The 25,536-nt window shown below is 36.1% G+C and overlaps 1 protein-coding gene across 9 annotated transcripts in view; it reads right to left on the bottom strand.

Moving 5' to 3' along the window:
* Rbms3 (RNA binding motif single stranded interacting protein 3) overlaps positions 1–25,536 on the bottom strand; it is a 1,055,032-nt gene that overhangs the window by 687,012 nt on the left and 342,484 nt on the right. The window lies entirely within an intron of this gene.

Here is a 25,536-nt window from a genome sequence, read left to right as displayed (position 1 = left end):
GCTCAGGGGATTTGGACCCTGAAAAATTGATCTGTAACTGACTTTCATCATAAGCCCTGAGAGGTATGTTGGGGTTGTTCCATTACTTGCACTTAGTAGGTGAGCAGTGTTTCTAAAGCACTTAGAAGAGGTCAGAGGTTGTAAAACAACAAGTAAGACAGGAGATATTATCCATGAAAGGAGAAAGTGGGGGTTCAGATGGGTGCACAGGGACTGAAAGATTTAGTTGGTGAAAAAGATAGTGATTACAATCGTTTGGATATTAGGTAAAGTAGAAAATAACTATTCATGCCACCTTGAAAGTCTCACTCCTTAAAAATCCCTCCGCGTTAGCGCACCCAAATTATTTTAAATAGCCTGATATCTGTTAAACCACAAAAGTGTATCGTTTTATGAAACTCAATTCAAGAGGGTCAGATAAGAGAAAGGAGAATTGGGACATAAACAAAAGCTATCTACCTAAACCATAAAAGTAAGATATGAATGTTTAGGCTAGATGTGCAAGCTAAGAAAACAAACAAAAAGGTACTATTTTCTCTTACAAGGCTTGCATCCTTAGAGCGCAGATGCACCAGCTTCAGTCATGAATCATGGCTATCTGGCATCGGTGCCTATCCTCTGTCTTCTAGGACAAGACCACTATATCATTACAGTGATGAAAGCAGGTCTAAATCCAGCCAATGACTAAGCATTGTCTTACATAGCCAAGGACACATGTCCTCCTGCCAGAAACTAGCAGGCTCAGCAGTGAGGTGTATCATCCTATTAGAAAGGACATTTCCTGAGGAGTAAAAACATTTTGTTACAAGGAGAAAGGAAAAAGTAGGAAGCAAGACCTACTCTCTCTTTGACCATGAAGTTAGCAATGATTCGACTCCTGAATGTCAAATGAGAGCTGATATTGTTCATGGCTGGCCCAGATTCCCTTTATTGAACTGGTAAACCTATCTACCAGCTCCTGCAAGTGTCATCTATTAAAGGCTCAGTGTTGCCCCACCTCTGGATAATAACTCTCAGTCGATATCTCACCTAGTCTCCAATTTCAGGAGTGAAATGTCTTAAGTACAAAGTATGCTCCAGAGTCCCCTGTGGATCAGGACAAGGGTCCTTGTTTTTACCTGGGAGCATATTCTTGCTTGACTCTTTCTCTTTCCTTCACTTCCTTTGAAGTGTTTCAGTTCATTTGTTTTCTGAAAAGTGTGCTGTGATAAAGCACATCCACCTGAATCCCCATCTCAAGAACTGTTTCTAGGAAACCTGACCTAAGAAAAATGGGTTAAAAACAGTACAGCCAATTTCAAATAAAAACTGACAACTGAGATTTTTTAGCGAGAAAAGAAAATGTGCTAGCCGGTGATAATATTCATAGTCCTTAAAAATACCAGCAGAAAAAGAGATGCTTATGTTTTATTAGGTCTCAAGATAACATGATGGACCAACAGAGAGGAGTTATGTAGTAATTATCCATGACAACTGCAACATCACTTCAGCAAGGCAGACTAACAATTACACGTGTTTTTCTTTGGAACCATATTGACAGCAATACAACTTGCACCACATCATTATGTTAGTATGTTATTAATCATGCAACCTTGAAAAAAATCACTGAGTATCTCTGATCCTCAGTTTCCCTATCATTAAGATGAGTTTAAGAATGTCTTCTTCCTATAATCATCATGAATATTAAATGAGAGCCTCCTGTAAAGCAATTAGCATAGTGCTTGGCTCTCTCCAAATATTAATTTCCTTCCACTTTCCTACCTTGTCACTATCAATTAATATTTCTTTTTAAAGTACTGGCTGCATTGTACTTTAATCAACACTAAAATTTAATCTAAGTTTATTCTTTTATCATTGCTCAAGGTGATGTGATTACTATGAGTGATTATTTCCCACTGCTCTGAAAATAAAATTTAAAAAAAAAAAGGATGATGGGCATACCTGAGTTCCTATAGTGGACATCTGTGTTTTTGCCTGCATAGCATCCCTTTTAATGTTTTGTTAATTAATAGCATACTAATTTTCCCCTAGGAGAAAAACCTTCTGCATTTCTGAATTTTCATGCAAGATGGTCTCCAACTCAAGGGCTGGGCATCTTATTCTGACTTAACTAAACCAATTGCATTCATTTCTTGAAAACCCTTGTCTTGCATGAGCTCAAAACGTAAAGGAGTTGATGTTTCTTCATCACCACTCTGAAACCTTGAAGAGAGTCCTCATTTGTTCCTGATTCTTAATCTCTCAAATTCAGCTCTCCTTTGTGATGGATTTTGATTTTTCAATCCACATATTTCAATCAATTGCTTTTGTGTGTGTGTGTGTGCACACACATGCGTGTGCACGCTGTTACCTACCACCATAGGACTCTAGACATGACCCCTAAATAATTTTTAAAAACTCCAATGATTTCACAAAACCTTAAAAGACAAATTTTGACCTTATAATCTTAAATAGAAATGTCTAAAGTAGAGGCATACAAAGGAAGCATTCTCGATTTTGTTTGAAGAAATAAATATGATGTACATGAACATACGTATTTGATGTATAGGATCACTTGCAAGTTCAGATACCAATGGATTACAAAATTATATTCATAATTTTTTATAATATAAAATAAAAGAATATAAAATATGTGCTGGAGCTTCTGATTACAGGTGAACTCCTACAAAACTAATAATGCACTGTAATGCAGGTTGGTTGGTTGATTCTGGCATCTGTTATTAACCTTTTAAATGGGAATTGTGTTGGTAGCAAGTGATATTGAGTAGGATCAAGATGATTCCCACAGTTAGGAGACACATCCCCTCCACACATGGCATCCACCCATCCCATCCTGATCACCAACATGCCATTCTACTCAGGACTACACATAATTGTGCTTCGACTAGATAGGCAGAGAGGAGACCACCGCCGCTAGGCGAGTCTAAGTAGGAAGCTCCCCATCCTGGGAAATGATATTTGTCCCCCAAGCCCTATGACATTCTCCATAGGTCTCACTTAGGTTTTAGACCTCTAAGAGCTCCAAATTCTACCCAGGCCTTCATATCTGTCAGAAAAAGTGGCTTCAAGTCAAGTGTGATCCACGGCAAATTCCTCCATTCATGGAACAAACACTTATTGCTTGGATGCTGTGTGCAAGGCTTGCTGCTACCTCAATGAATACAATGGTGAGAAAAAAAAAATGCCTACCCTTATATTTGAGTGTGGGAGTGGGTGTGAGATAGGCAAGAATCATATAAACAAAACTGACAATTTCTAATAGTGATGGACACCAGGAAGCCAATAAAATAAGGAGGCAAGAGTGTTCAAATATAGCATTGGTTGTTAGGGAAGGTTTCTCATTGGTTGTGAGGGCTGTGACCTTCCCAGCCTAAGAATGTGCTAAAGAACTACAGAAACTGACTTAAATTTTGTGGGATGAGTAGAGCCCACCAAGATACCCACATGAGACAGGTTATGTTGGCATATTGTACCAGTGGCTTATATTCTTCTGAAACATACAAACGCTAGATATCTTAGTTCAAAATCAAAGAGAGAAAGAGATCTCTAAAATCTCCCTGAATGCCACACATTTCATCTGGGTTGTGATGTGCTTTGTAAACATGAAAGATAAAATGACTTGGCTACCTGAATGCTTTGTTCCTTGAATAGAAATCATTCTCTTTTTTCTCCCTTTGGCATATTGATTACTCATTAATCCAGCAAAACAAAGGATTAATTAATCTCCATGGTTCAATGAAGAATAAATTAGCACAGTTTAAAATGGGCCTGATCCAATATTACAAATTGGAGGAAATGTTTCTCTCTCTCTCTCTCTCTCTCTCTCTCTCTCTCTCTCTCTCTCTCTCTCTCTCTCTCTCCATGCTGTTCTTCAAACCCAATCTCCGGAGAATGGCAAAGGAAGGCTGAATTTAGTGGGCAAGATATTTCCTGTTCTGGTTTTTCTTTAGAATTCAGTCCCTTGAAGAAACTCATTGTTTTCCTCTAACCTCAGTTTAGTTCCAAACGAATAGCATTATTTTTTTTTTTTAAGTTGTAGACATATCAGTTATCCAGAACAACCTTTCCTTTAGTAGGGAATAGTCTTAACAGACAGTTTTCCATAATAAAAATAATCCAGCAGCCACAAATATTCAAGCATTTGCACAATTGTCTGATTATTTCCCCTGGCACATGAAAAGGGTTCATACAGATCATCATATTCAGTCAAGAAGCCTTCTTATTCTACAGAACATGTGCAAAGTACAGTCTCCACATCCTCAGGGAAGGGAAATGGTGTTTTCTAAGGTCATTTGTTTTTGTTCTAAATTGAGGTTTTTTTTGTTTTGTTTTGTTTTTTTTTGAGCCATGAAAGAAATTTAATGTTAAATTCTCAGAATGCATTAAGGATTAGGAATCTACACTTGCAAAGAAAATTTCTCCTTTTGACCTATCAATTTCTAAGATCTATGGGATCAGTAGAGCCCACCAAAACATTTGGTGGCCCCCTCCATTTTCAGTGCCCCCCCTCCTTTTTTTCTGCAATTATGTGATTTTAGAAGATACATGTATCCACACTTGGTGTCATTGTCCTCTGCCAAAATTCCTACAAACACACAGCGATTAAAAGAGAAAGAAAAACCTCAGGACTAGTCTTAGCCCCAGTAAGCTTATCTTTATTGCCAGGTATTTGAAGACAGAGACTTCATTTCTGATTTCCTCTTTGAAGAGACACCATCAACAGTTTCCACGTGTGAATGTTTAAAACAACAAATGAAAAGCCAGATCAATTCCCTAAAGATTTAAAAATTAAAACTCATCCTCTATCCCAGCCATTCAATATTTTTTCTATAATATAGTATCAACATAGTAAAATATACTATCAAGAGGAAAAAAATGTCAATTGCCAAGGAAAAGTAGGTAGTGTGTCCTGGCAATGCAGGATGAGGAGAGTTGGGAACTGGTGGTACAGGCTGTTTCTCATGCAGGCTGCCTTCCTGCTTGGGCGGCTCTCTAATGTCCCCTGATTGCCCGGGGACCATCTTCTTTACCTGGTTGTTCAGACCAGAGGAACTTTAAGGTCATTCCTAATTCTAATCCTCTGACAATAATTCAGCTGACCGTTCCTGCTGACCCAGAATGACGCTGGCTCTGGATCCTATGCTTAGAGACTTGGTACCTTTGGCAAGATCAAGCTTCCCAGGAGCCAAGCTGGCAAAGAAACCTGAAGAAACAGGTGGAAGGGTGGTTGTCGCTGGCAAAGAGCCACTCAAGGTTCTCCTCCAACAAGTCCCCAAATCATCCTGGGCTGTGGTCATAGTCACATGATACAGAGGCCAATTTCCACTAAGGAAAGTTCCTTTTATTTATCTATCTGTTTTAAAATTTTGCTTATTTTAATTAATTATTCATTTTTGGAGTATCAGGGATTGAACCCAGGGGTACTCTACCATTGAGCTACATACCTAGTCCTCTTTTTTTATTTTGAGACAGGGTGTCCCAGGCTGGCCTCAATCCTGCAGTCCTCTTGCCTCAGCCTCCAAATAGCTGGTATTACCTGTGTGCAGCTATAATGCACCTATAGAATTCCTGTTAAAGGAGGTTAACATTCACTAAAATGCTACTCAATCTGCAGCTTTGTGCTTCAATGGACCTGGGATCAGACAGACCTGGCTGGAGGCAGGGGCAGGAGTAGGGGTGGCAGGGGAGAGTTCTGTGAACCTCTATCTCGATATCTGCAACTTGGAAATCTAAATCCATACCTGCCTCCCTAGGTTTTTTCGAGGAGTAAATAAAATAATGGTTGAAATCAGCATATTATCTCACATTGTTTTTAAATAGTTGTTATCAACCTCTCTGACTTTGAGACAAAGATGACTATGTGATAAGGCTCACCTACACCAAGTATTTTAGAAACAGTAAATCATTCCAACAGCAAATTAAAAGCATTTCCCAATAGGTAACCAGATATTCCCTTAAAGTTAAATCCAGATGATTTGTGTATTAAAACAAACAGAACAGAGGTAACAAGGTTGTGATTCTGCTTTTAGCTGAGCATGTGTATGAATGTAATTATAGCCATGTTCTATAAATCCAACAGCCTTTTTCCAACTCATTGGTGGTTTTATGCAAGTGTATGCACTGTACTGTGCTTTTTGAGATGCAGATGACATCAAAATGCTGCAGCACTCAAACTTAGAATACGACATGGAGGCCCGCAAAATACCAAAACCAATTTGGATACACAGACTCCACGCCTGGAATACCCACAAACTTCATGCTTGCCATTGGTCATGCTGGGTAGGCAAGCCTCTCCTTTCTGATCTAATCAACTTCAGAATGATTGCAAAGCCAACAGCTGTGTCAGAGCAATTGGAAAAATAGATTCAGAACAAAGGGGAAGACCCATCTCGCTAGGACATCTCCCTCTGGAATATCCACGAAGCTTCAATGGAATGTATAAATATTTCATTCGCTATTTTGTACTACATTCCTCCCATGATTTTCTATGTCCAACCCGTTATTATTAAATGTACTTTAATGTCCCCTTTAAAAAGAATCTTCTCTAATGCCTGCCTCTGTTACTTAATGGCCCTAAGGGGACTGGGAACTCTTAAGCAGAATCCAGGTCTATTCTGCATAACCTCATAGGCTAACAAAATAAAAACTCATTTATTTTCATTTTGTGGCACCTTCCCTTGGGATAGCTGCTGTCTGTGATGTTTACTGCTTTGAGTTTTCTTTCATGTATGATATATGAGTGTGGTTGGGTGGCTTCTAGAAAAAAATAATAATAACTGGCATGAAAAGTTAAGGAGATACTCTAGAGAGAGGAGTGGAGGAACAAGAGGGCAGAGGAAAGGTGAGAAAGAAAAAGCAGGTGTAATACTGCTCTAAGGATCCTGGGTCCACAAGCTGGGTTATGGATCCCTTCCCAGCCTCAAAGTTTGTCTAGTGGCTTCAAGGCCATGGTAGGAACAGGGTCAGCATGGCTACCTCAGTTGTAGAATTTTGTATTTGTGAACTATAAGAGTAAACACTGAAGTGCAGAGTTCAAGGGGGTTGTAATAAATGTAAAATGATTAAGCATGGCACCCATTTTGGTGATTTTCATTTTCTAATGGTGACTATAGTTACAAACTATAAGTTGTGGACCAGACACTACACTTCAAGTCAAGATATATAGGATAAAAAAGGGTTGTTACATTTTGAACAATATGTTGAGTAGGATTTTCCTTAACCTTTAGATACATCCTCAGTCAAGTATCTCTGAATTTAAAATAACGGGTTTCATTGTTCATTTGGGGGGGGGTTAAAATGCACAATAAAGGATACATTATTTTCCTTCAATTATCAGAGATTTTGGACACTATCAACTATTCCTGATCCCCTAAAATATAAGTAAAAGAGAAAAAAATGTTTCAGAATTTCTGGATTAGATTTGTTTCATCCAGTGAAAGTCGCCTGTACAGGGAGGTCCCTGGCCACCATGCCCTCATGTCCATTTTTTTTTCCATCCTCTGCCTCATTACAGGGTTGTCTCAGTATACAGCCTGTGGTTCCCAGGTTTCTGAGGCTGTCAGCTCCTGCTAGCCAAGCACTGGAAACAAGGAGAAGTAAAAAAAAGTAGGTTATTTCTTCCTTCTCTGCTTTTCACAGTTATTCCATCAGAAGGGAACTTCTCTGTAGTTTTAGATTCTACCAGTTGACTTTGTAGCTCTGGTAGCAAAACTTTCTCCCTCAGTCCATGGGTAAGGATGACTTCCTGCTGTTGATCCTTCCTTAGTTGCTTCACAGTTCTCTGTTTAGTTTCTCGGTGTTTTTAACCACGGGGGTACTCAGTTCCCTGCACCATTTATTTTTTTTTTAATTTGATTTTCAATAATTAGCATGGATTTAGTATTCCTGCTGGAGCCCTGACAGTCACAGGTCCACCGAGCTGATATGTGAAAGATAAGAAGGGACCAGCTGTGTAAAGAGGAGGAGGGGAAACAGTATTCCAGGCAGAAAGAGACACTCATGCACCTTGCATAGGAAGGAGCAACAGAGAGGTGAGGAAGGAAAAGCTCAGAAGAGAATCCAGAGGTCAGAGATGGAAGTAGAAACAGATGATGGAGCTTGAAGCTTGCATTTTACCTTTCTAAGTGGGACAGAAGCCACTGGGGAGTTTTAAACAATTTTTTTTAAGTTTTTTAAACTTTTAAAAAATATATATTTCCAATTTTTTAACAATTTACACTTATCTATATGTAATCCCAGCAGCTCTGGAGACTGAGGCAGGACGATCACGTGTTCAAAGCTAGCCTCAGGAAAAGTGAGGTGCTAAGCAACTCAGTGAGACCCTGCATCTAAATAAATAGGGCTGGGGGTATGGCTCGGTGGCTGAATATTCCTGAGTTCAATCCCCAGTACTAAAAAAAAATTTACACTTATCTGTATAAAATTCTTTCATATAATTTGTAATTCATGAAAGCAACTCTTGATGGCTGGGTGATACTATTAAATTCATTTATTGGCTAAATAATGTATATTCAAAACCAAAAAACATAGACTGCTCTACTGGTGAATATTGTCTATAGAAAACTGGTCCATGAAATTTGAGAGCAATAGAAAAATTGGTATAAATAATAGATATTTGCTCTTTCCAATTACTACAAACCATAGTCAATTACAGTTCAGGATAACAATAGCTGTTGAATATTCCATGTAAAAATCTGGAGAGGAAACAAAACTAAATAAGACAGAGCTCCTATCCTTAATTAAGCTTTAATTTATTTAGCCCTTAATTTTTGATCTGGATATAAAAGTCAGAAATATTTCAACAAAAATTCTTTCAGCACATCATGTCAGTACATTAAATTGCCCCCATTTGTCATGTGACTTCATTTCTTCAATCATTTTCAACTTTCTTAAGGCATATGCCTTTGAAAAAATATTTCAAGTGGCAAAAGTTAAAGACTTGGATGAATAAATGTTTTCTTAGTGAAATCAGTTTTTCTTTTAAATTTTGGTGCTTTTTTTTTTTTTTAATCACTTCTTAATGTGTTGGGAATATTGCAACCCCACGATGAATGCAAAAATGACAACCAGCTTTAGGTCAAAAATTAAAAATAAATTGACCTTCAAAAAAGTCAATTTTAGGATGTTGTCCTTTTAGTCCTTTGATTTCACTTATTTTGGTTATCTTCTTCAAGGCATAATGATTGAACAATAAATAAAATACTTATAAAATATTAAATAATTAATTTAATAACACAGGAATTTTCCCTCTAGGGTCTTCAGGTCTTTTAAAAAATAGCTTTCAGGTTATAGTATTTTCATCTAATAAACAAAACTTAGATATCAGAATATTTACATATTCCCTGCATGACGTAATTCAATATTAGTAGGGGGAGGTTGTGGGGAGGGCCAGAGACAAAGATGCAGAGCAAAATGTTGTATCCCTGAATTCTCCTTCATTCTGAACTTGAAGCTACTGAAATTGCACTCCTATCCTCTTATAAACATTCATACAAGTGAAAAAAAAGTGAATAAATACAAGAATGCTCAATGTTTGTCCTTCAGGAAAAGAAAAGGTGTTACAGTTCAGTACTAGAATTATGCAGCTCGATGTATTTGGAAGTTTCTTGGACACTCTGTACACCTCTGTGGATGAAGGGATTCAACAAAGTCTTTCCCAACTCTAGAATTTCACAAATTCATGATGTGAATAAAGAGTTCTGATGTTTCCAGAACTCTTTCTCATTGTACAAGGTCCTGAATAGAGGGTATCTTTATGACCTAAAAAAGAAGATATTATTTCAAACAGTTTCATAATTAAAGTCAAAGCTATGTTTCTTTTTTATATGTTTATTTCTTAACTAGTATGTGTGTACGTCTGTGTGCTTAAACCTTTATTTAGAAAATAATAAAAATCCAACACTTCTTATCCTGCAGTAATGTTAATCTGGACACAATAGTATTGATGGATTAACTCTTGAACCCTAAACCTTTCAGCCAGGAGGCTGAGGTAGTTCAACCCAAGCATCTCAGTAAGCTCACCATATGATGAACAAACATTTTGTACAACAGAATTTTTAGTCCCCATATAGTACTCTATGATAAGGTTGTACTGATATGTAAGTCTGTGTGTATGTGTGTGTGTGTGTGTGTGTGTGTGTGTGTGTGTTTATCTCAGCAAATACAAAATCAAAGGCACTTGCTTTCTTTCTTGCTGTGGTTTATGATGACTCTTCTCTGTTAAGTATGACAAAAATTTTTAATTATCGGTAGTGGAAGACCCTTTCAAAGATTCCACTGGACTTTCTGTCTGCCTCCAGATCCTATCTGCTGCAGGACTATGTTCTGATCAAAGGTTTACTCTGCAGGACACTGACCAGACTAGTCCCAAGGGAGTCATTACTAAAAATCCATTAAAGAAAGAAGAAATCCAGATAGAATGTATAATTCTAACATAGAGCTCTTAGAAATCCTCACAAACACAATGCAAATGCCCCTTCTAACATCATTTTCCATCCTACTTTCTTTCTTAGCATTTTTACAGACTTTTCCCCGCCTCTCCCCAGTTGAACAAGAAAGAACAAAAGTAGATTCCCCAAAGGAGGAATCATTTGTACTAAGTTTCCTTATGTAGGTCACCTCGGATGTGTGCTTGGTTGCATTTCAACTGCTAAATTCTCTCGTGTTATGCTTTCAGTTCAGATGGCTTTGCACATAAAGTCTATTGCTTTCAAAAATAATACTGTCTACATTCCCTGTTCGAGTATTGAAGGACACTCTATGTTTGACAGATGTTCTGTACCTTATTGGTTAGCTTAGTAGCATGATATCAAATGTCAGAACACTTTAAGGCATTTCTATGTATGAACCTTTTCATATATTAACAGGAAAATGAATTTTCATTAAGCAAACATCTAATTCAAAACGGTAACTATCACCCATACTCAAATAATAGATTATATGTGTCTGAACTTGCTTATCAGATTCCCATATACCACACTAGGTTCCGTAACATTTTTCCCCTCTCTAGATTTCAGCTTTATAAATATCTCTGAGGAACATCCCCTCCTTTCTATTTGAGTTGTTGTTTTCTTGGTTCAAGTCTTTCTTCACCTCTAAGTCCATCCTCTCTCTACTCTAGCATCAAGTGTTTTTAAAAAACTGATTTTGCTAATAATTCATTTCTGTTCAAGACTCTTCACTGGTTCCTTATTACCTATAATACAAGATTCACACACCTAAGCAAGGCATTCGAAATCTCAGATAATTTGTACTCAATTTATTTACTCAGCTGCCCACATTCATGTCTTCATTTAATCATTCAGCAATAAAATGAAAGTATCTCCCTAGAATATTAAGTGTCCTGCTAGAATCTGAGCTCCACACAGGTATAGACTGTTTATTTTATTCACTAATGTTTACCAAACATCTAAAATAATATTGGCCTTAAGTAGATGCTTAATACTTTTAGAATTCATGAATCCAACAATTCTTGTTGAGTGCCTATTATATATACCTCGCAAGAGCTTGGTATTAGGAATTCAGTGACAAAAGTCATTGTCTGTTTTCTTAAAGATCTGGGCAGATAAATTGACAATTTTAAATTGACAGCTTTATAAAGAATTCAGTTTATCTCTGTAACTTTGAGCGTGGTTTCTATTATAAGTACTTAATAAGTATGGTCATAGTTTACTCATCTCTACATTCTTTATTGGGAACTAAGGGTTCATTAAATTTTTACTAAATAATATGATCCAAGAATGCAATCAGAACTGAATGTCTCAAGAGTGTGGTAGACCGTCAATGGTCAACAGAAAAAATGGGAACTTTAGTCCTCCCACTGCAAGGGACTGAATTCTATCATCAATCCGAATGAGCAGAAAAATGAAACCTCTGGAATTCAACACAGACCACGGAATGGATACACAGAATATAGTCTGGTGAAACACTTTCCAGACATTTGACCAACAGAATTAAAAGATAATGAATTTCAGTTGTTTTCAGATGCTGCATTTGTGATAATTTATTATGTAAAAAAAAAAAATAGAAAACTAATGCATTACTACTAACCATGTTCTTGGGGGACTAGCCAAAGTAAATCTCTGCCATGGGTTCTCAGGATCAAAAAGGAAATGATTATTCCTGAAATTATGAACATATAGTATCTATACTTTCTTGCAAAAGATGTGCACACATAGAAAATTAGACATTTTAGGAAAAAACAAAAGTGATGCTTAGAAGTAGAATTTAGGTAAAACCATTTTCCAAAATGATGATTTCTGATTGGATCATCAGAATTAATATCTGAGGACTTTGAGCTATATCATGAAAAAAACTATGCATGTAAAATCTTGGAAAGTATTTTCAAATTGTTAAGCCCTTGAAGACTAGCTTTGCCATTAAGGTGAATTATGAGTTAGAGTTTTCATCTCAGTCCAGTGAGCAGTAGGAAAAGATCAAAATGGTCCAAGAGCTCTTGAAAGTTAAGTGTCAAGGAAACAAATTAAACAGAAAATCTCCTTAGTCATGAAAAACCAAATGGTCCAAGGCTGCCATTTATATCCCTCTCAATTGGCCATTGTGTGATGGACAAGTTGTGGGTAAAACCTGGCCACACTCTTCTTGGGGGCATGATCTTTTAATGAAAGGGGACCCTTGATGGCAATACCTCAAGGTTCAACAGACCATGAGCTATTTTTCACCAAAACTACTGTGAGAATGTAACAAGGACTTGGACTCTTCACTTAGACCTGAAACTGCCAATGGAAAATTAAAAGCAGGATAAAAAAAAATCTTGTCATTTCTGCCTTCAAGTGTCTCCTTTGCTGAGTCACCTTGGATTTCAGGAACAACAGGTCTGATTGATAAACATCTTTGGTTGAGTCAAAACTACCCCCTAGGCAACAGCAACTTTCTTATCTCTGACAAGGCTCACCTGACCCATCTTGAGATAAGGATGAGCAAACCAGTTTGACCAAGACTGCTCCACTATGTGCATTTCTGGTCCTCCTTTCTATAAAATCTGGAAGCAACACATCAGGACTCCTAACAACAGGGCTAGAAGCACTGGTTTTCTTTGTCTTTCCAATAGAGATACACTGATTAAAGTTCCTTTCCTGCTTTTAACCATTATTTTTTTCATGTGTTTTTTGAGGCAAGTGGCCAGATTTGATCTGTTGGGATCTCCAGAGGGGGCCTCCAGCCTAGGATTACAGAACAGTACCCACCAAAGGTGTACTACACAGTGGTCTTAAGCATCTTTTTGTAGTTAGTTTGCCAGAAATCTCCAGGTGAGCCATTTTATTAAGAAGGGTGGCATTTTATAATTCTTAAAATGGTATCATATATGCCAACAGTGATTCAGCTTGGAGCCTCATACTGGGAATATATCTATATTCATTTTTTTATATTATTCATACACAAGCATCAATTGTCAGGCACAGAAAAATAAAAAGGGAAGCTAAACTCCATATTTGTAAGTGTTATAGGGGTAAATTAAAGTGGTCTCTGTGTCCTTTTCTCATGGAACCATACATAAAGCAGATTATAAGTCCTGTCCTCAATAAAAGTTAGTGACTTTTAGAAGTTAAGCCCCCAGTACCAGGATATATTTTAGCATTCTCTCAGGCTAGAAGCCATGAAAATGAAAAATTAATGTAGAGTAATGCCTTTCCTCTAACCAGGTGTCTTGCCAGGGTTTTTATTTTCATAAATAAAATTTTTATTTTATTTTCATTTTATTTTTTATTTTTATTTTTCTCCTCTCTAAAATGTGCTTGCTTTAGTTGTCTGTCCAGCATTTTCAGTTAGAAGTTCATTATATTGTTCAGAGCTTACATTTATTATCTGTAGAAAGGCTGGTCTAACGGAAGCTACTCTGCCATACTGAAGGCATTGACTCTTCATTAGCTTTACTTCTGTCAAAACTATCCAAGTATGCCAGGCATGGTGGCAAAGCCTGTAATCCCAATGACTTGGGAGACTGAGGCAGGAGGATCACAAGTTTGAGGCCAGCTTCAGGAACTTAGTGAGATCCTGTCTCAAAATAAAAAATAAAAAATGCTGAGGATATTAAGGTGCTCCTGGATTCAGTCCTCAATACCAACAACAAAACAAAACAAAAAAGTGTCCAGATATTCCTTGTTTGTCTCAGAAATGTTATTCATAAATATCATAATTATAATCTTATACTCCAGCTTTCCTCTGGAAAATCCATATTTAAGTCTTTGGGTATAACCCTTCAGTTTAGCATTTATGCTGCACTAAAGTATTCTGGCTTCATATATGTACGGTATCCTAGACATAAGACATATTAGTAAGAAAATTGTATCTTTTAGAAAACAAATCAAGAATAAGGACTCATGAGATAGCAAGACAAATTTGCTTCCTAACCTTTCTTCTTTTTACCCAAGGAAAGAGCATTATAGGTTTGAAGACACCCTAGGGACAGTAACCTATTTCTATGTTAATTATGATAATACTCTGCCTAAGCACTCTTTTGTTGAAATTTAATCCCATTTTCTCTCATCTTGTACCTTGTATAAATTGATAGTGTGTTCCTTTCTTCCTTAAAATTACCCTTTATATACTTCAAGAGAATTAGGAAATCACCTCTTAGCCATATCTTCCAGAAGGAGTAACCCCAATTCCTCTTTCTCCAATCATAAGTACTATTTGGCTTCATTTTAATCATTTGATTTGCAGACCTCCACTCTGAACAGCATTCCAAATCACTTTGAATATACGTGCCTGACCCTGTGACCCAACAATTCCACTTGTGAGCACATACTTAAGAGAAGTGAGTGCCTTTGTCCATACAAAGATTGTGACATAAGTGCTCACAACAACCTTTAATTCAGGCATCCATCCATGAGTCTATGGGGGGGTGACAGACTAGTGAGGGGTGCTGTGATGTTTGCTTAGAACTAGAACAGGAATGAGGGAGCGTCAGTGGTAAATGAAACTGTTGGGTCACACAGAGTTGATGGTAATAAAGTGGGTTTATAAAGGTCAAAACACATCCAGTTGTATAATTAAATATACACATACTTATATGCATATGTGTGCCTATGATGCATACAGATTCTGATATATGTGCATGGATACAGGCATGTGTGATGTGTGTGTGTGAAAATTAAAGCCAAATATTGCTTTACCAAGAAAACCCTCAATGATAAAAGATACCCAAAACTTAAATCTGCAGCTTTCTAAGCTTCTCGGTGCATGACAGGATAGAATGACTTGCTAAGTCAATGGATAGAGAAAGAGATAGTCTCAAGGACTCTGGTGACAATAAGGACAGTTTTACAGTACATAGATGAAAATGAAAACCCTGACAAGGCATCTGCACGTGGGAATATCCATCTGCTGTCGGAATGCTGTTCACAGGTACTTCATACCACACCTGCAAGTCACAGAAAAGCCATCAAAAAGCTCAGTAATTAAATGTGCCAACTTGACAGAAAGCAGTATCTCTGGGTCTCTGACCTAACGCACAAGGTTATAGGAGTTGCTTGCTATATGCATAAAAAAAAAAAAAAAAAAAAAGCAATGGCTTTGAGGTAGGACATTCCCGGAAGTATGTCAATTCCTTACCTAGATATGGGACCCCACGAAATTCTGTTAACTACTGAAGTGTTTAGTTGCTCCATCAGGAAAAATGGGATAATGTCATATCCTTTTCGAAGAAGTAGAATAATTTATAGGAAATTTTCAATAAAGTATTGGCAGAGAGAAGAAAAATTAATAATACCTTCACATTTCCATTTGTGTAAGTCTTATGAAAGGATTATAGGGTTAATGATCTCTTAATAATGTGCTAAGTGCTTCCATGGAAAATCCTGGATACCATGAAGAATGGCTATCATCTGAAGCACAGAATGATGCTGCTTAGCACAGTGTTCTGAAAAGAACACGGGGATTTGATGGGGCCTCCTGGGAGTCAGTCAGTTTCAGTGTTGGTTCATAGTCAATGGCCAAATGCTTAGCTCAAGCCAACCCTCTGTTAATTCTAGTATCTGACCACAAGTGAGAACAGATGTGAGACTATGAAAGGACCACTACAAATCTACCAAAACCAGAGAAATGATTCAAGTTATGGCCTGCTTACTGTAGGTCGGTAATAACCCTATGCATAAAGAATAGGATTTCTCAGGCTCCGAGAAAACTTGGGACACTGTAGAAAACGATGAGCAGGAGTGGTTTGACAAGAAGAGTGAGCTCAGGACAGCATCAGCATTGTACAATTGAGTTGCTGCTTTGAATTCTCTACTAGAGCCCCTTAAAATTTAAGCATCTGGCTATTGACCAATAAGAGAACTGCTTGTAATTGCCCATAATCCAAACTCATTTGCATAGCCTCCCATCTGTTGGAGACAGTATAGTGGTGACTCTGTATCCTACATGCATCTGTGAAAGTCAGGAATAATGGGAAAGAATTGGCCTATGTATTGGAATAGCTACATATATCCTGCATTTCTACTAATGTGGGTCCATTTATTTCTATCCATTGATTTTGCCTCCTGACATACAGATTTCTAATATCCTTAGGATAGACTTAACTGACTATCCTAAGGAACATTTAATATTTTTTACATATCTTGCAAACATTTTTGAGGTGACTTTTTAAAAAATATATTTTAGATTTACTTTAATTTATTTATTTTTTGTTTATATATAGTGCTGAGGATTGAATCCAGTACCTCACACATGCTATGAAGAGCTGTACCACGGGCCACAACCCCAGCCCCTGAGGTAACATTTTTCTAAATAAAATTTTCCATTGAGCATCTACTCAGGGCCTTTGCTTGTTTGTTTGTTTTCTGTGGTGCTGGGGATTGAACCTAGGGCCTTGTGCATACGAGGCAAGCACTCTACCAATTGAGCTATACCTCCAGCCCCACTCAGGAACTTTGATAACATTCTTTCATAAACATTACAGGAAGATGTACTTTAAGAGAAAAAAACATCTTGGAACCAAGAATGTTTGAAACATAAAGCATAAACTATTTATGATATCTATATCCACAAGTGACAAGGGTGATTCAGTCCTATGGTTATAAACAATGTCAATAAATTGATGACTTCTACATTTTTAATCTCCAGCCCAGGCCTCTGTCTCAAATTCCAAACTCAAATGATGATAATAGCTGAAATTATCTAGTGATTAATGTATTTGATTAATATATTTGGTGCAATATATCTGTGTACTGACATGTAGCTAGATATAAACATACTATATTTTGATACAGATCTTTAGATATGAACAAATTATTATATTAATTTAAAATCATTATGAACTAGGCAGTAATATTATCATAATTTTTAACAAATGAAATTGGAATCACAAAGAGGTAAAATAAGTAACATAATCAGTTCAGTAAGTTTTAAAGGCAAGAATGAACTCAGGCAGATTAGTCTACTGTGTCCTTGATAATTCTACTCAGATATCTAGTAGCTACCTCGAATTTAGCATGTCCATAATTATATCACTTAGATATTTTCCTAAAAATTACTGTTCCATCCCTAAGTGTTCCCTTTTACTATAAATACCAGTAGCTCAGGTTACAGAATTTTGAATTATTTTTGATTTTTAAAAATTATTTCACATACCACACCCAAGCTATCAAGAAAACTTGTCACTTCTATCATCAAAACATCCAATACCTGACCACTTATCACTGCCTTTGCTGCTACCACTTGGGAATGAGCCACCTTCTCTCCACCTGGATTGCCATATTAATCTCAAAAGGCTTCTTGCTTCCATTCTTGCTCTCTATCATGTAGGAGAGCTCCAAAGCACAGCCACATTGACGTTTCTAACTTAGTGAGATGATGATATCAGTGTTTTGTTCAAAACCTCTGCTGTTTTCCCATCTCATTCAGAAAGAAGCCAAACTTCTTGCGATGGCACATACTACCCGATCCCATCTCTTCTCTGACCATCACTACTTCTTACAAAGCCTTCACAGTCATTACCGTCACGTTTGGCTTGCTGTTGCAAATACCCCAGTCACATCTTACCTCAGAGACTTTACATAGGCTAATTTCTCTGCCTGGAATGTTCTTTCCTTCTATTCTTGTGGCTATTCTCAATGACTCCTGCCCTATGAGTATATGAGGTTACACCCCACTCTCTTCTATCCTTGCCCAATCCCCTTCCCCTACTCTAATTTTTCCTTTTTCTATGACATTTATCACTTTCTAATTCAGCATACATTTTACTTCTTGTGATTATTATTTTTTAAAAAACTGATGTCTTGTGATTATTTTTAAATGTCTTTCTATCCCTACTAGAACATAATCACCACCAAGTCCCAGAATGGCTACTGCCATATCCCATTGTCCCTAGAAGGGCACACAATCTGCTAAACTACTGGCCTACTAAAGATCCTGAGAAATCCTTTGTAGGATTCTGTGTATTTTTTTATTTTTTTTTGGTTTAAAATCTCTCAAACTCATTGGTCACAGACTCAGTTTTTTCGATACCATCTATTAAATTCTTGTGATATTTATGCTACATGACAAGGGATTTGGTGATGGCTGTGTGTAGGACACAGGAAAAGCACATGTACAATTGTAGTCCTCAACATCCCAGGAACAGCCCAAGCCACCTAGAATATTATTTGACAGAGTTTAAATTCTTGCACATATAGTCATCAAACAATTGTCTTTCATGTTCTGATAATTTTTGCATACATTTTTACTACCATGTCCAAATGAACCTTCATGGACCATCTAAATGATCCAAAGAGTGTACCATATGTGTACTATGTTGTATATTAAAATTTTATAGTAGCCCTCAATTGAATCAATTAAACTAAGGGATAATTGACAAGTAGCAGAAAAGGAAAAGACAAAAGACTGCTGATATATGTAGATTATCCCATGCATTAAATTCATTTATAATCGGGAAATTAGGCTGAAGCTTCAAACACACCATATAAACACTGAAGGAATATTTAAGGCAAAGAAATTTGTACCAAGAGACATGAGTTTTGTTATGGTTCTGCTAATTTGGGGTATTTGGACAAATTATTTATCCAGGCTTTAATCTCCTCATCTGTGAAATAGGGGTCTATACTAATTCTCAACAAAAATCCTTCAAAGTTATCTTTAAATTGAAATCCAATGAGAAGTGATAGGCACTCATGTTTTTCTGTAGATTTTAATAATATGAGGATCACAATGGTTTTTGAAATGCCTTCTCATGTGTTCCTTTGATAATTATTTTTATGACTTAAGTTATTAAGATCTAACAATAAAAGAAAGCATGATCTTGAATCACTGAAAAGGAGCTTATTACAAGGTATGCCAACCTTTGTCTGTTAAGCCATGAAATTGTGGAGTTGTGCAGTATGATCTACCTAGGCTGTGCTATATAATTCTAGGAAACCTATTTTATGTCTATAATGCTATTATTCTAAAAATGTAATGTTGAAATAATAAAAGATATGATTTAATTAAGTGATGAGTCATAAAATACTTATGAAAAAAGCAAAGACCCAAATAAATGCAAAGCCATACCATACTCATAAATTATAAGACCAGTTATTATAAAGATTACAGTTTATCCCAAACTGACCCATAGTTCAATAAATATTCAATTAAGATTTCAGTAGGATTTTAAAATTGATACTGAGAAGATCATCCTAAAACATATATGGAAATGCAAAGGGACTAGAAAAAGCAAAACAAAAATAAAATAAAATAAAAGCGAAAAAGGGAATTTAATCATTCATGTTCCCTACTTGCAACATTTACCATAAAGATGCAACAATCATCCCATTTATTAACTCTTGATTATATTTCTTGCACTTTAGGAGTCTTGTTAAGAAAGTAGGGTCCTAATCCAATGTGATGAAGATTTGGGATGACTATTATTTTCTATTAGGCTCAGGGTCTCTGGTCTAAATTCCTAGGTCCTTAATCCACTTTGAGTTGAGTTTTGTGCATGGTTAGAGATAGGGGTTTAATTTCATTTTGGTACATATAGATTTCCAGTTGTTCAGCACCATCTGTTGAAGAGGCTATCTTTTCTCCAATATATATTTCTGGCACCTTTGTCTAGTATGAGAAGCTGTATTTATGTGGGTTTGTACCAAAGGCTGAATGTTTTCTCTGATAAGTGAATGCTAATCCATAATAGGGTTGTGGGGAGCATGGGAGGAATGGAGGAACTTTGGATAGGCCAAGGGGAGGGAGGAGAATGGAGGGGGCAAGGGCGTAGGAAAGATGGTGGAATGAGATGGACATCATTACTCTTGGTACATGTATGAAGACATGAATGGTGTGACTCTACTTTGTGTACAACCAGAGAAATGAAAAATTGTTCTCCATTTGTGTACTATGAACTGAAATGCATTCTGCTGTCATGTAGAATTTGTCATAACAAATTAGAACTAATAAATAAATTTTTTAAAAATATGCAACAAACAAGATGATGTGATATTGGAGAAAGGGAAACAAATTAATGGGGTACTGTAGAGAATCCAGAAATAGACCCATACACACAGGGTCAATTGTTTTTTGACTAAGGTATGAAGGCAAATGGATAGAGAAAGGATGGCCTTTTCAACAAATGATGCTGGGATATGCATATAGGACATTAATGTTGGCCCTTAATTTGTATCCTACACAAAAATTAACCTCAAATGTAAAATCTCAATCTACAACGTTTCTATAAGAAAACACAGGAGAAAAATCTTTGTGGAAAAAAATGTCTTATGTACAACAAGAAAATCATGATGCATAAGAAAAAAAATGATAACTGTATTATGAAGATTAAGAACTTTTATCTTTTTAAAAACAGTTAAAAGAATGGAAAGACAAGTCACAGGCTAGGTACAAATATTTATAAATCACACATATGCTGCAATAGTTTGTACTCAGAATGTATAAGGAATTCTAAAACTTGGACAATAAGTTAAGAAATTGCAAACAACTTGAACAGACATTTCATCAAGGAAAATGGATGGATGACCTATAAGCAAGCATGCAAATAGGTGCTCAAGTCATTAGTAATTAGAAAAACACTGATTTCAAGAATGGGAAGAAAGAAAAAAAGGAAGAAAAGAAAACAAAGTCAAGGTTATCAATTTTGGGTGACAATAGTGAGTTTCTGGAACTTTCATACATTTCTAGTAAAAATGCAAAACGTTTCAGCTTCTGTGGAAAACTATTGTGCAATGTCTTATAAAGTTAAGTGTATTGTTAACCACATTATCCAGCAATTGCATTCCTAGGTATTTACAAAAGAAAAATGAAAAATTATAGCTACACAAAAGCCTGAAAAAACATGTTTAGGGTAGCGTTATTTGTAATTGCAAAAAAAAAAAAAAAAAAAAAAAAGAAAAGAAATAAAAGTAAACAAATATTCCTTAATTTGAAAATGGCTTAAAAACAAACAAACAAAAAATGAAAAGAGCTGTGGTACATCCATGCAATAGATTTTATTTACAAACAAAAGAAATGAACTACTGATACAGGAAATAATGTGGATGAACTTCAAAATGTAAATTAAATACTCTGGGTTTACTATATGTTGTTTGATTTCATTTGCATAGCATTCTGTAAGAGACAAAATTATAGGGTCAAAAAAAAAATCCATTGCTACCAGGGACAAGGCATTAGCTATAAAGGGATATTGAAAATTGAGGGCAATAATTATTCCATGATCAGGTACATTCATCAAAACTCATAGAACAGCACTAGAAATTGTATTTTATTTATTTTTAGTGATATGCAGGTTATGTTTAAACAAAGAATAGAAAAGAAAGTGATTAGTCATTTTTCCAATTTTGACTTTTCCAAGAATTTGTTTAAAACAAGTAATACACCAAATCTGCTACAAAAGTTATTTTCCCCCAAACAGAAGCAGTCTTATTAAAATAATTCCTTGAATAATTCCAAGAATAAAATAAATAATAGAGAATTTGAAAAGAGGTTTAAAATGATATACAATGTCAAGTTCAGTAAGAGCTAAACCTTGCAAATTACCTAGAATAAGATAATGAAGGCAGGTGCCCCTATAAATCAATTTATTTTTCAAAATCTTGAAAATTTATTTAGATAATTCAATAAAATTGCTTTGCTGTTTAATTCATGGAATATACATGAATAGATAATAAACTAACATCTGTGAATCCTGCTGTTAAAATATATTACCACTGTAAAAGAGCTCTATAGTTATATATTGGTTTTGAAAACTGATGAAGGTATAGTAATAAAAGTATAAGGTAGAAGATGAGGGTCATGGAGAGAAACACTGTGTGTTAGACAAGAATTATGTGGGTATGCTTTTTCCTTATTTGAACCCTTCCTTGACACTGTGCATTCTACACCTCATTATATATGGGATCTCTGCAAAAAGAAGGTAAGGAGCAAGGATAAAGGACAAATATTCTTAAGTACAGAAAGGAAATTCTATGTTATCAAAAAGCTTCATTTCTGCTTGAAAGGGAACCATTATCCTGCCATTCTGTGCCATTTTTATTGGATTTTTCAAGTTGTTTGTAAGTGTGGATTAGTCAGGGTTTTGCAAAAGAATAAAGAACAACAGTGTGGAAGAGGGAGTAAATACTACTCATAGATAAATAATAAAAAATAATAAGACCCAAGAATACACTTGCTTGTCATATCAGGAAGTCAGGACACAATATTTTATACAATAAGAGCTCACTGGGAAAAGGAACTATGAGGGGAAAAAAAATTAAGGAGTTCTTCTTTCTGAGCCAGAGTATTCTAAATGTTCTTTAAAAGTCTTTACATTGTGTAGTTGTAATGATAGGAATCACAATTTCCCACTAGCTCCATATTTCAAGAAAAACCCCTGAGTGGTCTCCCAGCTCGCATCAACTAATGGAAAATTTGTCTATATATCTGTTGGAGTATTTTTCTTACAGATTCCTTAACCTGAAGACATTTCCAGTGAAGTGTCACATTATACTCAGATCAAGTGAAGTACCAGTTTCCCTATGCCATGACACTGTACTAATTGACACTGGCTCAAATGGGAGACATTCTACATTACCAACAGAGATTCAAGTCCTCTACTTTACACATCAGAAATCTACCCACTAAATCTCCTCAAATTGCATTTTGTAAAGGCAAGCCAAAAAAAAAAATAGTTTTTCATAGATAGTTCCAATCAAATATTTTCTTGAAAAACTAGAATTTATGTATAGGATATATGCATGATTTAGACACTCTTTCATTATTCAAAATCATTCAATGAATATGTATTGGGCACCTAATAAAATGTTCTAGACACTTTCCTAGGAACTGGAGCAAAACAAACATAGTCCATGCTTTCTAATTGGGGGATACAGACAATAAAGAACTTAAACAAACAAAATAAAAAAGGATCAATCGGGAAGATAAATATGTCCATTGGAAAACAGAGCATCTAACAACAGCCCAGTTTAAGTTCTATGCCTCTGTACAGCAAGAGTTTTATTTTTATTAGTATTTATTTTTACTCTGCCAGTAAACGAGATGCAGAACTCACTGAAGATATTCTGTTTACACCTCTTCTTATGATCGTTGTTGAATTCAAATGAGATTCAAATGTGCTGACCTGTCGCATAGCTTGCAACAAATCACTCTGAATTATTTTAATCTTTCATCCAAGACTGCTAAAAATTCTGCTCTCCTCTATGCTTTCACATTCACATAGATAATAAATTAGATGTTTTCCATTGTGTTACCTATTTTTGTTTGGATTCAGCTTTGTGTATTTGTTCCCCCACTTTCTCTAGTCTTCAGTAAACAAGAGAATGCCTAGCAAAACAGCTTGCAGTTAGACTCAGAGTCTTATTGTATTGGAATAACAGAATTGAATAATCAAAGCTGATCAATAGAGACTCTGGTTCTGGCAACATCAAATAACCTAGATGTGTTTGCCCTCTGTCGTCCTTTCTGTGTCTAATTCCACAACCCAACTTCATCAAAGATGGAGAGGTGAAAGGAAGGGAATGAGACCTCTTTAAATCAGATATCCAATTTATGGCAGTTTCTGAAGGCTATCACTGAAATGTTCTATTTGACCAGGTCAAATTTCATTTGTCTTGTACTTTTATCATTCTCAGTTGCAATGTGTTTGCGATAGGAATAAGGAAAACAAAAATGAACTTCCCTATCGGCTTGTCATATTAAAAAAGGAAAAAAAAAAGCAGATTGATTTTACACCTTTGAAATAAGCAGTTGGTTTGAAGGATCTCTTTTACTTTCCTGTTTAAAGATTCTTGAACCTTGTTGTTTCGACTCAAAGAGAAGTGTTAGGTTGGATGAATGTAGAACACAATTCTATTCATGGCAATGGCTCTAGCTAACATTTATTGAGCATTATGTGCTAGGGATGGTGATAAATGAAATGTGTTCCCTATCTCAAATGCTGAAAACAACTGTTATGGCATCTTCTCTTTCCTATTTGCTTGTTAAATGGATCTCACCCTACTTTACCCTCTACCTTTGTCCCATCCATTGCTTTCTTCAATTTCATTTTTTTTTTTTTGTTTTAGTCAGTTTTTTCATCACTATGATGGAAAGACTGGACAAGAACAATTTAGAAGGGGAGAAGTTTATTTTGGCTCATGGTATCAGAGGTCTCAAGACCATAGAGGGCCAACTCTATAGTTCTAGGCCTGACGTGCAGTAGAACATCATGGCAGAAGGGCGTGGAGGAGAAAATCAGCTCAGGACATCAGCAACAGAGAAGCACTGAGCACTCTGCTCACCAGGGAAAAAACATAAACCCTAGAGCATGCTTCCAGTGACCCATGTCCTCCAGCCATTCCCCACCTGACTACAGTTACCACCCAGCTAATCCATATCAGTGGATTAATCCATTGATTAGATTATGATTCACAATCCAACCATTCCACCTCAGAACAATTCTTGCATTATTCCACTCATAAGCTTTTGGGGGACACCTCATATCTAAACCATAACAATATTCAATTTACAGCCTCTGGTTCATTGTTTTAAAAATGTACTTGTAGAGTCATCCTAATCTCCCTCGCCACTTAGCTAGATAATTAAATGAATAAAATATATTCTTCAACCAAATAGCTGAGCTCAATTACAGTCCTAGACAAGGACAGCTGGTTTGACTGAAAAATGTACGATCACTAAACTCAAATGAGAACAAAACTTTGGCTGAAAATTATGGTGTGATTTTTTGACCAACTCAATCCCTCACTGTCTGCGACAACAACATAAAACGTTCTATTCTCCCCTCAAAAATCCAACATCTATTCTGTCTTTCTCCCTTAATCTCAGAAGATCACCCAGCCTCCTATTTGAGTGAAAAAACTGAAGTAAATAAATGGAAATTCCCTCTGCCCCTTTGTACTAAAATCACTGGTCTACCCAATGCCACAGCTTCCCTTTTGTTTGACTGACTTTCAGGGTTCTTTGTTATTGCAGAGACCAGTAAATCCCTTCACTTATTCCTACTTCTTCTTCCCTTCCTCCTAACTTTCATGTCTTTACTCTCATATCTGTTCATCGAGGTCTTCTCAATTGAATCATCAAAGTTTAAACATGCTCAAGTGTCTC

The sequence above is a fragment of the Marmota flaviventris genome, chromosome 1 (genome assembly GCF_047511675.1).
Source record: "Marmota flaviventris isolate mMarFla1 chromosome 1, mMarFla1.hap1, whole genome shotgun sequence".
Taxonomy (NCBI): domain Eukaryota; kingdom Metazoa; phylum Chordata; class Mammalia; order Rodentia; family Sciuridae; genus Marmota; species Marmota flaviventris.
This window is presented reverse-complemented; position numbering and strand designations above follow the sequence as displayed.